The 15,723-nt window shown below is 54.9% G+C and overlaps 2 long non-coding RNA genes across 2 annotated transcripts; one reads left to right on the top strand and one right to left on the bottom strand.

Moving 5' to 3' along the window:
* Positions 1-1,512: 1,512 nt before the first annotated feature.
* LOC122698601 lies at positions 1,513-8,688 on the bottom strand. The gene is made up of 3 exons (XR_006342377.1): positions 8,474-8,688; positions 7,889-8,359; positions 1,513-7,562 (listed from the first exon to the last, which is right to left on the bottom strand). It is a non-coding gene; the product is annotated as an uncharacterized LOC122698601 (long non-coding RNA).
* LOC122698607 lies at positions 3,508-9,147 on the top strand. Its single transcript, XR_006342380.1, has 3 exons — positions 3,508-3,639; positions 4,247-4,403; positions 8,781-9,147. It is a non-coding gene; the product is annotated as an uncharacterized LOC122698607 (long non-coding RNA).
* The last annotated feature ends 6,576 nt before the right edge of the window (positions 9,148-15,723 follow it).

Here is a 15,723-nt window from a genome sequence, read left to right as displayed (position 1 = left end):
CTGCTTGCATCTGTCTCTGTGTTCAAACCTCTCTTTTTCAAAAGGACATCAGTCATATCGGATGAGGGCCCACCCTCATGATCTCCTCTTAACTTGATCGTCTGCAAAGAGCCTATTTCCAATAAAATCACACTCACAGGGGACTTCCCTGGTGGTCCAGTGGTTAAGAATCCGCCTTGCAAGGCAGGGGATGTGGGTTTGTTCCCTGGTCAGGAAACTAAGACGCCACATGCCAGGGAGCAACTAAGCCCATGCCCCCCTGCTGAGCCCACATGCTCCAGAGACCGCGTGCCACAATGAACTCGTGTGCCACAACCGAGACCCAACGCAGCCAAATAAATAAACAAATAAATGTAAAAACTCACACTCACAGGTACTGGGGGTTAGGGCTTCAGCATCCTTCGGGGAAGGGAGAGACATGATTCAACCCTAACACGTGGCTTCTCACTGTTGTTAGACTTGAGACCAACCTCACCCCAAGGCCATCCTGTTCCTGCGAGGTCTGGCCCAGCCGCCTCTCCCACTTAATTCTCTCCCTTGCTCTCTGGGCTCCAAAGGCCCTGGTCTCCTTCCTCTTAAACACAGCTCACCTTCCACCGTCTCCTGGGGAGCGGAACTCTCTCCTTCCTGCCTCCTCACTTACTGGCTCCTACTAGCCCTCTCCACCCCCTCCCAGTCTCTCCCAGGTCAGGTCATGTTCCCCGGGACACACTCTCCTTGCCTCTCCACCCTCAAAACATCCACATGGCAATGAGTTATTCATGCTGTCTTCTCCATCAGAAAGAAGGTAAGCTCCCTGAGGACAGGCACTGAAACAGTTCTGTTGACAGCATCACCCATGCCCTTCCTCCACGTGGGCAGAGAATCATATATACGACAGGAAGATGTCATCCTCCAATACGGAGGCACGATAGCTCTTAGTGGCTGTGGAACCAGAGTCTCAGGTTGGAATCCCAATGCCACAACAGCCATGGTAGGTCACCTAACCTTCCAGAGCGCGCGTCTTTGTTGAACAATGGGACGAAGGACACCCGCTTCCCTCCTCCATAACACCTGGCACCCTGCCCTGCAAGTTCTGAAGGGGGTTCATTCTCCTCTGCCTGGAAAATGTATGAAACTAGGGATCACAGCCGGGGCAGAAGCTCCCAGTGCCTCTGTGCCGCGTCACGCTCCCTGTCTGGGGTGTATTTCATTCTGTCCAGGGAGGGTGTGGGACTCAAGCAGTGGTCTAACCTCTGACAGATGCAGTGCCCACCCCCCCTTTTATAGTAAATATTTAGTAACATCCCCTTTACCTCCCAAGATGAAATTCTTGGGAACAAAAAACTACCCACTCACTAAACTAAAATACGAATACACACACACACACTCAAACACACACTCTGCTCTAATGCTCATACAAAGGAGAAACAAAAGAAAAATATTTTATACTAAAATCACAGACATTTCAAAACTATTTCAGTAATGATATGACACCAAAGGCACACATTTGAGAGATGACCGCGAATGACCCAGCTACAAATGCAGACCACCACGGAGCATTAAATCAGCCACTCAGACACCTCCTGTGGCTTTGCCAGGGAGGTCTCTATTTTCTGAGCTGGTGAAAAATGCCTGGTAAACAGTACAAAAGAGATTAATGTAATTGCAATCTGGAAAAAGGAACCAAATATAAAAAGGCAAAAAATACTTTGTATTTGGATGTCAAACAGAATGATATTCCAGGTTCAGATACTTGAAAACAGATTTTCCCCCACAACAGCGGTTTTCGAAGTGTGGTCCCCGGACCATCAGAGTCAGCATCACCTGGGAGTTGTTAGAAACACACACTCACTGCAGACCCAGTGAATCAGGAAGCTGGGGCGGAGCTCAGGGACCTGTGTTTTCAGGCCCTGCGCGTTCAGGTGTGGAAGCACTGCCCTGCAGGAACGTGGAGAGGCCCCACGGGAGGCAGGAGAGTTTCTGCCCAGCCCAGAATCTGCAGCGTCCTTGGCCAGTGGGCCGCCTGTCACTGGAGTCACACAAAACGCACCCACTGAGTTCTGAACATCCCTGCTGAGGACCACTGGACCATCTAGGGTCGATAGGAATCCTCTCTTCTCAGGTTTCCAGAAATCCTTGACCTTGGCGTGGGACCACTGAGAGGGGGCAGGCGTTGGAATGAGCAGGAGGCGGGGCAGGGAGTCGCCGAGCCAGCTGGAATGCCAGGTGTCCTGGCCCAGCCATGCTGCTCACCCCGGCAGGGTTGGCCAGGGGACTGGTTCTGCTTCCGGTGGCTGGAAGTGTTGGGGGAAAGGGAGGCTGAGCTTCCAAAAGGCCTTTCAAACCGCAGCTGCGCACACTTGGCCGTGAAGGCAGGCCTGGTCTCGGCTCCCCGGCTGGTACGGGGAGGGCACAGAGATTTGTCCTCTAAGCAGCTGTGACCCCCTGAGAGCCCGGGACATTACCCAGGACCCAGCCCGGCCCATTCCACCAAGAAAGGAGGGGGCAGCCTCCCGGGGTCTGGGCTCCTGCAGCTGTAAAATTTGACCCTAGAACGCTGAGTGCCCCCAGGCCCCCAGGAAGGGTGCTGGGCCTAGAGCCACCCTCCCACCCTCCATGAGCTCTCGCCACCCCCGCCCTGACCGATGGGCAGTCCAACAGACCAGGCAGGGCTGGGATCCAAGATCGGCTCCAGTCATTCCAGTCCAGCGTGGTCTGGACTGTGTCTATGCCAGCACGTGGGGATGGCCGGGCAAGCCCATCTCCCTTCATGGTGGGGGGTCTGCCCGTTGGTCTCCACGCACACACACAGGAGCTAGCATCAGACTAGTGGTTGCCTTGGCAGAGATGGTCAGCGTTCACCCAAATCCACATCCTCCTCTCCTTCTGCGGCACACACACTGTGGCCTCACTCAGGAGTGGCCATGTGATGGGGTTTTAGGTGACAGGACAGGAGTAGAGGCAGCCTGTGTCAATTCATTTGAGAGTAGCCGGACCTCCTCACATTCTCACTTTCTCTTTCTGCCTATTGGGTGCAGATGACAACAAGGACCTAAATAATGGTACGCCCTCAAGATGGAGGGAGCTTGGGTCCCCTGATCACTGTGTGGAGGAAGCCACGTGCAGACCGGAGCATGCCTCTCAACCTTATATGTGAAAGGAGCATACTTCCAGGATGTGTGCACCATCAGAGACTGTGTGGTCTACACTGGCTAACATATCTCGTTACACCTGCACATAGAGACTCTCAGGTCTTCTCTGTTGCAGCTGGCATTTGTCAAGGGGATGGCATTTGTCAAGGTCTTTCCCTTACAGTAGGGTGAGAATCTCTAACACTGATCCCACCTTCCACTTGGGTAAATTGAGGTTGATCATCAGAGGTGTCTTGGCAGCGATGAATGCACTCATCAAAAGTCAGTGACGAGTCATATGCCAAAAGTTAATGATTGCCAACACGCCAAGCCAGTGCCAGGCTCTGAGGGCACAAGGTCAGCGTGATGCATTCCTGCCCAGGGGCTGAGGGAATAGACCTGAGGCCACGCGGTGACGATCACCACGGGCAGGGGCACCGTGGGGGCAGGAACACCCGGCAAGAAGAGCCCAGATCCAGGGGGGTTTGTCCTGAGAGGCTGGGAAGACTCTGCCTAGCAGGGGCAGGTAACTGGGATGGCCCTGAAAAGGGGAGGGAGAGGTTAAGAAAAGAAGGGGAGGGAGGGAGAAATTCCAAGAAAGGAGAAAGGCTCATGCAAAAGCAAGGCATGTGAAAGGGCTGAGTCGTTTGGGAAGTAGTGATGGAGATGAAGTATCCTCAGGACCATGTTAAAGACAGGGCTGGTGGGTGATGGGGAAGGCATCACTGGGACCAGATCACAGACAGCCTGAGTCCAGCATGAATGTTGGAAGGTTATGAGGAATGGAATGACACCATCCTTACCATCCTCATCCCAGGGCTTCCACTTGGAAACTATTTCACATACTTTGATAGAAGAGCTGAGTACTCTGCTGACACGCACAGCAAGCCCATGGGGCAGGTTCTCTACGGTCTCATTGTGCAGATGACAGAATTCAGGTTCCAAGCATTTAAAAACTTGCCCAGTGCCACCCAGTTGTAGGGTTGGGACTTGCACTCACTAGAACATACGCTTCCTACTTCGTTTAGGTTACTACTGTAGCACAGGGTTGGCCCTCAGATATTTTGGGGGCGGTGGTGAATGAATAAATCTAATTCCAAAACTCTACAGTGCTAATCAGACTTTTTATTCAGAAAGATGCCCTTGGCTCTAGCGGGATGGAGAACAGGGGCAGCAAAGCCAGCAAGAAGCCTTGGCAGCGCCTCAAGGAGAGGTTGGACCAGCACCGCAGTAGAGGAGACGGAAGTGATGTAGAAGAGATGGAGTGGGCAGACTTTGTGGACCAATCAGGTAATAGGAGCTGCAATTTATTGAGGATAATAAGATGAGATTGTTGGATGGCATCACCGACTCAACGGACATGAGTTTGAGCAAGCTCCGGGAGTTGGTGATGGACAGGGAAGCCTGGCGAGCTGCAGTCCATGGGGTCACAAAGAGTCGGTCGGACACGACTGAGCGACTGAACTGAACTGAACGGAATAGGAGCTACAATTACTAAGTGTCCAGCCCTGTCCTAAGCACTTCACCAGTATTAACTCAATATCTCTTCCCTGCAGGCCCATGAATAGGGGGATCTCCTTAGCTCCATTTCACAGAAGAATAAATCGAGTCATGGAGAGATGAAAGGTCACGGATCTAGTAAATGAGGGATGTGGCACACCAGGGTCAGAGCTCTGTGCCGGGAGGAGGAGGGGCAGGAGAGGAGGGAAGGGCGGCTCCCAGGTTTCTGACGGGGTGACTGGGGCAATTAAGACCAGCCAGGCAGCAAGCCAGGGGACTGTCCGGCCTCCTGGCCGGGTCAGCGTTCTGGGGGGCTGTGTTTCTCTGTGGGCCTCTGAGGTCACTCTGGAGGAAGCCGCATATGGGAATACAGATGACTCCACCCAGCGCTCAACCCCAGCAGTGATGACTGCTGCTGGGGACCCGAGGATGCTGACGGCCATGGTGGGGGTGGGGGTGCAGGCTTGCAGAAGCGGGGGCCTGGGCAGGCAGGCGCTGAGCCCGGACAATGGGGGGGCCAACCCCAGCTCCCCACTTTCTCCATATTGCCAACAAGTGACCAGCCCCCACCGCAAAGCCCTCTTTGGGCACCTGACCTCTGCCCCTCCTGGCTGAAGCTGTGCTGCCTGAGCTGGGAGTCAGGACAGTGGGGCTCAGGCCACGTGGGAGGAGAGGGCTGGGCGTGAGGCACGGAGGAAGGACAAGGTCCGGCTCGGAGCCCCTCCCGGGAGCAGAGACCTGCAGCCACCACATGGCCCCAGGCAGCAGAGGAAACAGGAGGCTTCTCAAAATAGACCAGGAGCTGCAGCTCCGCGGCATTTCCCCGCTCCCACCATCTGGCTGAACCGGGCCGGAAGAGCGGCGGGGGGTGGGGGTAGGGGGAGCGGCGCGTGGATGGGCTCCCGCCGAGCCAAGCAGACGCCCACCATCACCCAGCGCCTCTGCCTGCCAGGTTCCCCTTCCTCTTCTGCGGACTCTCATGACTCGGCTGCCAAGGCAAGGGTACTTGCCACGCGGGAAATGAGCCAGGTGCGGCTCAGAGAGGTGAAGCGACTGGTCCAAGGCCACACAGCTGGCCAACGGCAGAGCTGAGCGGCTCTGAGTCCCGGGCGGAGGCCCGAGGCAGCCCCTGCCCACCCCGGAAGCTGCTGGCTCAGTCTCTCCTTAGACCAGCTCCCCTTGAAAGCCCAGTTCATAAGGACCCGCCTGGTGGCGCTGGGCCGCCTGCGCTGGGCGGGCCGGGGCAGAGGGAGGCTTGGTGCCGAAGAATGGCTGGGGCACGGTGGGCAGACCCTGCTAGGATTCTGCCGGGGAGGAAGGCGGGGCCCCCTCGCAGAACCTTGAAGTTCTCTCATGCTCGGTAGCTTCCTCAGGATCACTCAGCCCAGAGCGTTCGAGCCCCTTCCAGCCCCAAAGAAGGGGCCCCGCACAAGCCACCTTCACCCACACAGCCTGCCGGCCTGGGCTTTACTGCTGGAGGCCGCATCACACCTGCTCCTCTCAGCTGCCTCAAGGGGGTGGACAGGGTCGGGCAATTCCTCCTCATTTTAACAGAGGGTCCTGAGGCTCAGAGTGGTGAAGGGGTGTCTCTGAAATGAGGCAGCCAGCCAGGACTTCAGTCTGTGGCCTTCATTCAGTCACTCAACAAGCATTCGCTGGATGCAAGCTGTGCCTGGGGATACCGCTGGGGCCACGCACTCAGGGATTGCAGTCTTGAGACGCCTACTCCAGGGCTCTGTCCTTGGCCCCCGGACTCCTTCCTGTGCTTGCAGCGAGGAAGTTGTGTGGGGGGGGGGGGGGGGCGGTGTCTTGCTTCCAGCGCTGGCCCAGCAGGGTGGGTGATGAGGGTGGGGCTGCTGGGTGTCACGGCGAGGCCACCCTGCCCCGACACTCAGCCCAGAGGAAGGCCCACAGCACCCAAGGCTGGCACTGTGCCATGCAACCCAGTGAGCAGACCTCGGGCTGGTCTGAACGCCCAGCGGTCTGGAGGTGGGCTGAAGGCAAAAGTGGCCTCAAGTCTTCCGTGAAACAGTGCTGGAGTGAAGGGAGAAAATGAGGGGGGGATGGAAGGAAGGAGGGAATAAGGCAAGAAGAGACAAGAAGGGAGAAAAAGAAAAGCAAGGATGACTGAGAGAGTCTCTTCGTAAAAAGAAGAGGGAAGAAGAGGACAGAAACCAGGATCTGGAACTGAAAGTCCAGTTCTGAACTCTAGAGATGCCTGAGTCTTGCTCTCTGGTCTTCTCCCCAGAGCTGTGATCGCCCCGAGCTTCCTGGAACCCAAGCGAGCAGCATAACAGGGCATGTGGGTGGGGCTCACCAGGGAGGGCTTCCTGGAGGAGGGGAGCCAGGACCCGGGTGATGGAGATGAGCGTGGAGGCTGTGGCGAGTGGCTGGTGGCCGTCTCTGCAGGTACACGTGTCCTGCGGCTGTGTCTCTTCTCTGAGGGCTTCCCTTTCAACAAGAAGTCTAGGCGAAGGCCATCGTGGCTATGATCTTCCTCCCAGCTTTGAGGCTGCAGAGAGGGCTGGAATTGGGAGGGCCCACTGGGCTCCAGGGCCAGCTCCCAACAAATAGCAGCAGGCCCTGTGTTCCTGCCTGGGGACCCCCTGCAGAACTACAGATCCTGGTCTTGTGGAACGCACCGTCTGATGGGAGACACGAACACCTGTGCAGAGTGAGCCCGCTCGCTGAGGCGCCGTGAGCCAAGAGAAGGGCAATCAGGGGACCTCTGAAAAATAGGGGCTTCAAGAGAACCCAAAGTGAGGCTCCCTGGCCTCCAGCAAAGGCTTGGCTTCCCTGAGTCTTCTCCAGGCCAGCCCTGAAGCTGGGCATCCCAGGGGCTCCTATATTTTCACCAGACAGGTGGGAGCAGGAGAAGGTAGGAAGGAAAACCACATCCATTGACATCTTCTGGTCCTCTCCCGAATCACTCTGGGATTTGGGGACTTCCTGAAAAAAAAAAAAAACCCACACTCATGGAAGCCTAAAATTAATCATTAGAGACATTTGGGAAGAGGTGTTGAGTGTTTTATAAAAGAAGAACTTCAGATCGAGCCTAATTAACCTTGGTCCGAATTACCTAGCTTACTCCATTAAGAATGTGCATTTGGGAGTCAGGTTGCCTTGATTTGAACATTACCTCCACCGCTTTAGATTCCTGGATAAGTTATTTCACCTCCCCGAGCCTCAGTTTCCTCCTCTGTGAAATGGGAATAAGTACAGTACCTACCACACAAAGTGAAGATGAGATAAGGTAACATACATAAAACCCTTACCTGATTGTGTGGCATTTAGAAAACATTTAGTGATTGTTGGCTGTTATGATTTATTATTGCTGTCTTCTTTATGATTATCCACACAACACCAACTCTATACCAAGCCTTGTACTTGGCACTGCAACCACGAAGAGGAATAAAACAGTCTCTGTGCTCCAGGAGTTCATAGTCAAATACACAGGGCAGGTGAAAGTCAGCAGGCAGCTGTTCACATATTAGTATGAATTAGCTTCATAAACCACTTGTCTCTGAAAGGGGGAAGTTTGTGAGATCAAGTCCGTAGGAGAGAGAGGTTCATACCGTGGAAAACACTTGCCTGCACCTAGAACATCAGGGGAATTCATCCATCCTGTTTTGTTGTACTGGGATCAGAGTGGGGATACAGAGCTGACCTCTGGGACAGAAACCAGGGAAATCAGCTTCCAGGCAGATTCTTCCAGATTTTGCTGGTCCTTGGCCTGAGGAAGTTCCCTGCAGGAGGTGGGGGAGGGGGAAGGCATCCGCCTAAAGTGCCAGAAAGGAAAAATCTTCTGGGCCTGCCAAAAGCACATCATTGTTCCCACCATACCCCAGCCTCAGACCCACCTCTGCGGGGACCTCCGCCCTGCCTTGGCCTTGAACTTGGGAACGCTGACTTCTCTGCATTCTGTTCGCTCGGGAAGAGCTGCGCGGCCTCTTCTGGGAAGTAGGCTCGACCTCCTGCCCGTGTTCCCTGCTCCTCCCCTCGACGGGGGCAGAGACTGCACGGGGCCTGGGCCACCGCCGTGGTCTGTGAGGAGGCTCGGTTCAGAGGCAGGCAGAGCGAGCCTGGGAACGTGGGTGGTGGAGTGGGGAGGCTGGGTGGGCTGGTGACCCAGATTTCACTTCCTGTCCCGCTTCCCTCCATTCCCAGACACCAGCTGGGGCTGGACACAGACCACAGGCCAGCAGGAAACCGACAGTCCTCTGCTCGCTGTGAAGCCAAGACTCAAGTTTTGCTCCAGCTTGGAGTCGGGCATCCTGTAGCCCACCCGGACCCCAGCTGGACCACATTCCCAAGGCCTTTCTGATGGCGGTGAGGAGCTTGTCCGTCGGTCCACCACCCCCACCTTCGCTTCGGCACGGGAACAAACTGAGCCCAGGGTGCAGCCGAGATCTGACGAAAGTGACACAGCGGGTTGGTGGCAGGGGTCACATCTAGGCCCAGGCCTTCTGACTTCAGGTGGCCGGGAAGTTCAGAATAAACGCAGGCATGAATGAACAGGTGTATGAAAATCCTGATGCCTATGCCCCTGCCACAGTGACAGGGGAAATTAAGAATCCATTAGACAGCTCTTCATGAGGAATCGAGAGGACCAGGACACTAGAAAGAGGGAAGAGGGTCTGGGAGTGCCCACACCATGCCAGTTCTTGGAGTGGGGGCATCCCTAGAACGTATTTACCTCTTCTGGGATGGGAGTGGTGAGGGAACTCTTTCCTGCATTTAGTTAACAGAAGTTTATTGGGGGAATATCAAATGCTGGGGGCTTCCCAGGTGGCGCTAATGGTAAAGAATCCTCCTGCCAAAGCAGCAGACATGGATTCGATCCCTGGGTGGGGAAGATCCCCTGGAGGAGCAAGTGGCAACCCACTCCAGTATTCTTGCCTGGAAAATTCCATGGGCAGAGGAGTCTGAGGGGCTACAGCCCATGAGGCCCTAAAGAGTCAGACACGACTGATCGGCTGAGCACACACCTAACAGCATTTGCCCAGCAAGCCCTTCAGACAAGGTCCCTGCACTTGCAACAAGCCAGCAAAGGAATGCGGGATGACCAGCGGCAACACCCCTGTGATGGGAGCGAACAGGCTGGGGATGCACTTGACAGAAAGGAGGCTATGGAGGGGGCTGCCTCTCGGAAGAGGCAGCATTTAGGCTGAGCCCACGGGAAGGGAAGGAACCAGCCTGGTGAAGCTCTGGAGAAAGGGCTGTTCCAGGCAGAGGGGACAGCAGGTGCAAAGGCCCCGAGGTCAGCAGGATCTCAGCATTGCCACCAGAAGAGACAAAAGGCCACAACAGGAGGCTGGAGCTCCATGAGGGAGCAGCGGGAGGTACCAACAAGGTCTGGGAGGTGGGCCAGGTCACACAGGGTTTCGTGACCAGGGTGCGAAGCTTGGGTCTCATTCTGAAAGCACCAGGGATCCAGGGGAAGGTTATAAGGAAGGAGGGTTGATGGGATCCAATTTATGTGTTAGGAACACATTTTACTCTGAATGGGCTTCCCCGGTGGCTCAGACGGTAAAGAATCCGCCTGCAATGCAGGAGACCCGGGTTCGATCCCTGGGTCGGGAAGATGCCCTGGAGAAGGGAATAGCCACCCACTCCAGTATTCTTGCCTGGAGAATCCCATGGACAGAGGAGCCTGGCAGGCTACAGTCCATGGGGTCACAAAGAGTCAGACGTGACTGAGTGACTAACACTTGCGCTTTGAACGCTTTACTCTGAATAAAGGGTGGATGGGGATGAGCTGGGAGAGAGGCAGGCAGCAGGGAGACTGGCTAGGAGGCTGTGCAATGATCAGGATGAGCGATGCTGTCACCCGGAGGGAGGCGCGGGGGATGGTAAGAGAAGCGGGCTGCCTGAAGAGAGCTGTAGGGAACAGGGGCGACAGGGCTGCCGGAGGAGCTGATGACTGAGAGGGGGAGAGACAAGGGTGCTTTCTGGCTTTCGTGACCCAACAGACTGCATTTCGTAAGCCTGGGGGAGAGTGAAATGAAGTGCTTGGCTTCAGACAAGTTAAGTTAGAGACGCCTTTAGACATCCCATGGAGATGTGATGGAGACAGCTGGATGTTCACAGCAATGACAAGAATCGTGATACTCACATACGGTTTGTGTTTCTATTTCCTGTTTGCCCTGTGTCTCCCCACCAGGCTTTGCCCCGTAAGGTCAGGAGCTGAGCCTGGCTTTGCTCCTAACCCTGTTCTCAGCCCTGAGGCCGGTGCTGGGCTGGAGCCTGGTGGGCGGGGAGGTAGGGAAGTGCTCAGTAAATATTTATAAAATAAACCCAACAGAGAGAGGCTGCTGGGTGTGTAGCCTCTCTCTGCTGGGTGGGAGCCGGAAATCGAGGGCCCCCCAAGACAGACCGTGCCCGAGCAAACTGTCCAGGTTGACCCCCTGGGAAACTTGGGTGTGCAGCTGGGTGTGTAGCCTCTCTCTGCTGGGTGGGAGCTGGAAATCGAGGCCCCCTGAGAGAGACCCTGCCCGAGGAAACTGTCCAGATTGACCCCCTGGGAAACTCGGCCGCTGGCTTCCAGCTTTCCTATCTCTCACTGTGGTCTCCTTCCCTCCTGCCAACTTCCTGCCAGGAAACACGGCCCCCCACACCAGGCATAAATCATTAACTAGAACCACCTCTTAGGCAGGCACTGCACCTCGGTTCCCAAAGCACTTTCCTGCCATTATCTTGAGTGATCCTTCAGACTACCCTGGGAGGTGGGCAGAGGCAGGCCCACTTGATGGCTGCTCCCCCCCCAGGAAACGAGGGGAGAAGTGTTTAGGGCCTCACTGGCACAACCGGAATTCACCAAGAGTCTGGGCGGGGCGGGGCGGGGGTGGGTGTTCTGTTCCCCTGGGATATCGCACTGAAAACAGAAAGGCAGAGAAGCCCCTAAAAAGAGTGTGGCTGGTGGCATTGCAGGCTTTGTGACGCTGTCCAGAAAAGAGTGCAGGGCTGGGAAGTACCCTTGGGGACCCTCTCCACGTAGCCCCTCCACATTTTGAATAGGAGTCCGTGGGACAGCCAGCCCCCCACTATGCTGCTCCAGGATCACAACCTGCGCTCCCTCTCTTCTGAGGACGACGCCCACCAGGGGGCCTTTCCAGCCTCCTACGTTCCCAGGCTCACTCTGCCGCCCCCTCAGCTGAGCGGCCCTGCAGGCCACGGAGGTGGCCCAGGCCCCGGGTGGCATCTGTCCCCATTCGTGGGAGGAGGCTGGAGAGAACCTGCTGTGCTGCGTCGGCCAACTCCCTCTTCTCTCCCTGGGCCTCAGTTTTCCCATCTGACAAATGGGAAGTTGGATGAAACTGGACGGGTTCCCTGGCACCCCTGCAGTTCTTTGAGTCTCTCTCTGATCCGCAGGTCCCTGGACCCCAGCTTTGAGCGGTCCCCAGGGTGTGATCTAAAGGCTCTCTCCCCACCCCCGAACTCCCATGGCCCCCGCCCCGGGTCACCCCTCTGGTGCCCCTTGCCCGGGGCCAGGTGGTCCCCCAGGAGCCCCTCCCATCTCCGAGCAACCTCCCCTCGGTCCAGCAAACACGCGCCACCTGCTCTCCACATCGAAGGCCCGTGGCCCAGCCTTGGAACAACTTCCCTCAATTGGGCAAGGCTGTGACAGGAAATGGACAAGACCTGACCCCTGCTTGGGAAGCCAGTTGTGCAACACAGCCCTGTAAGGGGAGGCACGTGACTGACGGGAACGGCCGCCGGAAGGAGCCAGGGCCGTCTTTGAAATGAATATCTTGGCGAGATCGACAGAGAAGAGGTCCTTTTGGACGCCACTGACTCTGGGTCACTCTGCTAATGCATTCAGAGCCTGGCCGTGGCGCCGTGTCCCGGCCGCATCCCCGAACACGGAGCCTTGCTGGGTCACTGTCACGTGGGACGTGGGGAACTGCAGGAACGTATGAGCTACCCTTCCGGCTTCTGCACACACAGGCCTCCTGTCTGTACTTAGAGGCAGTCTAAACCTGCAGCACATTCCTCTGGGCATCCTCTCCCAAAGCCAGCAAGCAGCATATTTTTAGTAACAAGTGAAAGTCTTTTGTGTCAAGCCTAATAGATAAAGTAGATGATGTCTTTGGATGCTAGTGGGGGTGGAAGTAGGTATAGAAGAGAGTTTAATGGTGAAACAGATTTTTTTTTTTTCTTATAATGTAAGGTGTTTCTGAAGATGATGAAATATTGACATCACTGTTTGGAATAAGTGAATGATAATGGCTGTGTGTATTAGACACCTACCATGTGCCAGAAACAGGGCTCAGAATCAGATTTTTTTCTTTTAACTTCTTTCAGGGATTAAAGGCATTAAAATATTCTCTTCCCCCTTGAATCCATTTTTGCTGCTTTTGCCTTTCAGAGAACTTTTTGTATCTAAATGTTCACGGTACTGGCACAGAGTTGTTTATAGCATTCCCTTCCTTGTTTGACGTCTGCAGGATCTCTAGTTATGTCTACTGTCATTCCAGATGCGGATCATTTGTGTCCTTTCTTCTTATTAGTTTTGCAGACGAGGAGACTGAGGTTCCAGGAGATAACAGGATCAGCTGAGCAATAGTTAGTGGGTTAAGAAGCTGGAATCCAAACCACATCTGATTCTCCCCCCGACCGCCCCCCACCACCACCAGGCCCTTTATGATTATCTTTAAGCACAACATTTAATGGGTGATTTACAAGTGACCCAGTCAAAACACCTCCATCTGCTCAGCGTGTTCCTTAAAAAGTTACTCCTGTTCCTTCACATCCCCTCGTGATCTCAGCCCAAAGCGTTCCCTGTGCCCTCCCTCTCGCCGGTCGCCCGGAGCACGTCCTGCTTCTGTACCTCCTCCTTCCCTCTGCTCAGCATCTGAAAGAATTCCCCAGCCCTGTCATTCTCTTCTCTCCTCTTCATGGCGGAGACCAACACCCAAACAGACCCTATACACCGACTTGGCTATTGTCCGTCTCCCCCAAGAAGATGGGCACTCACGTAGGCAAGGACCACATCCCCTGCTCCAGGCACATAGAAAGTGCGTGACAGATATTTCTAGATGAGTGAATTAAGTGAAAGCAATGAAATTCTGCTCCTCAGCCCCCCTCTTGATATCGTGCGGAAGGCCGCCCATCTTCAGGGTGACCTGGGGGGGTGGTACCCACTGCATCCCACCCCTGCTTTCTCCCTCCCATCCAACAGCCCAGATCCCGAATCACTGCCTGACTGTGCCCTGAACACACATCTCCTTCTCAGAGTTGGCTCTGGGGGTCCCTGACCATGCCAGGCGGGACTTACAGGCCCGCCCGTAACCCCAAAGCTGAGTCCAGACCAGAGACCCGGACCCCTGGCTCCCAGACCCCTCCAACAGAGGTCAGGCTACTGTGCGCCTGGTCCAGGCCTGAGCCCTAGGGACAGATGTTCTCCGAAGATGCATCTTTACTCCCTCCCCCGTGCCAGAGCTGCGTGCACACATGTGCAACCACATACAGACACACACGCACAAGAACGACAACGATAAAGAAAGCCAGTACTTTACAGTGGTGATAAGTTGTATGAAAAAAAATTTAGAAACAGGAGGAAGCGGTCAAGAGGGTCTTGGGATGGGAGAGGCAGGTGAGACGGGTGGTCCTGGGAAGGCCTCTCTGAGGGAGATGAAGGGGAAAGGTAGGGCAGCTGAGGGCACCACCCCCCACCCCCAGCCCCCTGGGTACCACCATGCAGGCTCTGTCACCCTGTGAATTGGGAAGGGGTGTTGTCGGAGCCCCCCAGGCCCACCCACCGTCCCCGTTTCTGCTCCAGGGAGCTGTCTACATCACCAGCGTTAACCAAAGCTTTCTCAACAAATGCAGTGTGGCTACTCCCCACCTTCAAAGCCACAAACAGACTAAGACCCAGCAACCGGCCCTCTTCTTTCAGCACCTCAGCAGGGTGAATATTTTGACTGGAGGTGAAGAGAGAAAAGGAGATGGTGAGGGTGTCCCCGCAAGGAGAGGGGCTGAGGCCGAGGAAAGCCAGCCTCCCTCCCTCAGCATTTGGATCCAGACTGATGACGGCCACAGGCACCAAGGCTGTACCGTCCCCCACCCGGGCATTCAGCCAAGACGTCGGGCTCGTGAGCAAAGTGTCCCCAGGGCTTAGCTGCTGGGCTGGCCTCCTGGACCTCAGAAGGCAAAGTTCCCAGAGTAAGAAAGATGAAATTCCTTCCCATGTAACACGCTGGACACAGGGTGATATGATAGAGGGGTTGGCTAAAACTGGGAGGAATTTACAATGTTGCATGGGAAGAAAAGGGCTGGCCTTTATTGTATAAGCTTTAATCAAAAGTGACCCTGTTAAAAAAAAGAGAGAGAGAAACTTGGCTACTGCGGCAGATCCTTCTTCTCCTGCCCATACCCCATACACCCTGACTTGCAGCTTTGTTCAGTGAGTCTCTGTGCTTCTCTGCCTGAGGTTTCCCACCATTTGCAGGGAAAACAGTGCTTGGGGGAGGTCTGAAGTGGCAGCTAGTTAATGTCCTCGGGGGGCTGACTTCAGTCAGTGCTACAGGGAACTGATGGATAAATACCCGGCTCGCCGCCCCTCTCATGGGTCTGGGTCGTGTATTACCCAGTCCCCCAGGAGCCTCCCAGTCGATGGAGGCCAGCTGTGCACAGCGGCCACCTGCTCGGTAATGCGATCTGTGTCAGTGTCCTTCCGACCTTATCTCGTTTCCCCGCCCCCTTACCCTTTCCTGCACATCCCAAATAAGCTGCCCTCAAATCCCCTCTCAGGGTTCACCCCTGGATGAAGCAAAAATAACCATATAGATAATGTTCTGGAAAAGAGACCATGAGGAGGGGTCTGGGTTCAAACCCGGGCTTCATCTACTTTTCTCCAGGTGACAAACTTCTGAGCCTCAATTTCTTCATGTATTCAATAGGAGTGATAATAACAGTACCAAGATCAACAATTTGTTGAAAGAATTGAATCAGATAATTCATGTAAAGCAGTTTTCTTAGTAAATAGTATTTGTAAACACTCAAAAAATACTAGGTGTAATTAACAGATGGTCATAAAACAGCCAAGTAACAGACAACAACATTTACAACAGGTAACAAGCAAAGGATTATTATCCCTAATAAACAAGGA

This window comes from Cervus elaphus, chromosome 1 (assembly GCF_910594005.1).
Source record: "Cervus elaphus chromosome 1, mCerEla1.1, whole genome shotgun sequence".
Classification (NCBI taxonomy): Eukaryota; Metazoa; Chordata; class Mammalia; order Artiodactyla; family Cervidae; genus Cervus; species Cervus elaphus.
The sequence above is the reverse complement of the archived record's forward strand: the minus strand, read 5'-3'. Positions and strand labels throughout refer to the sequence as shown.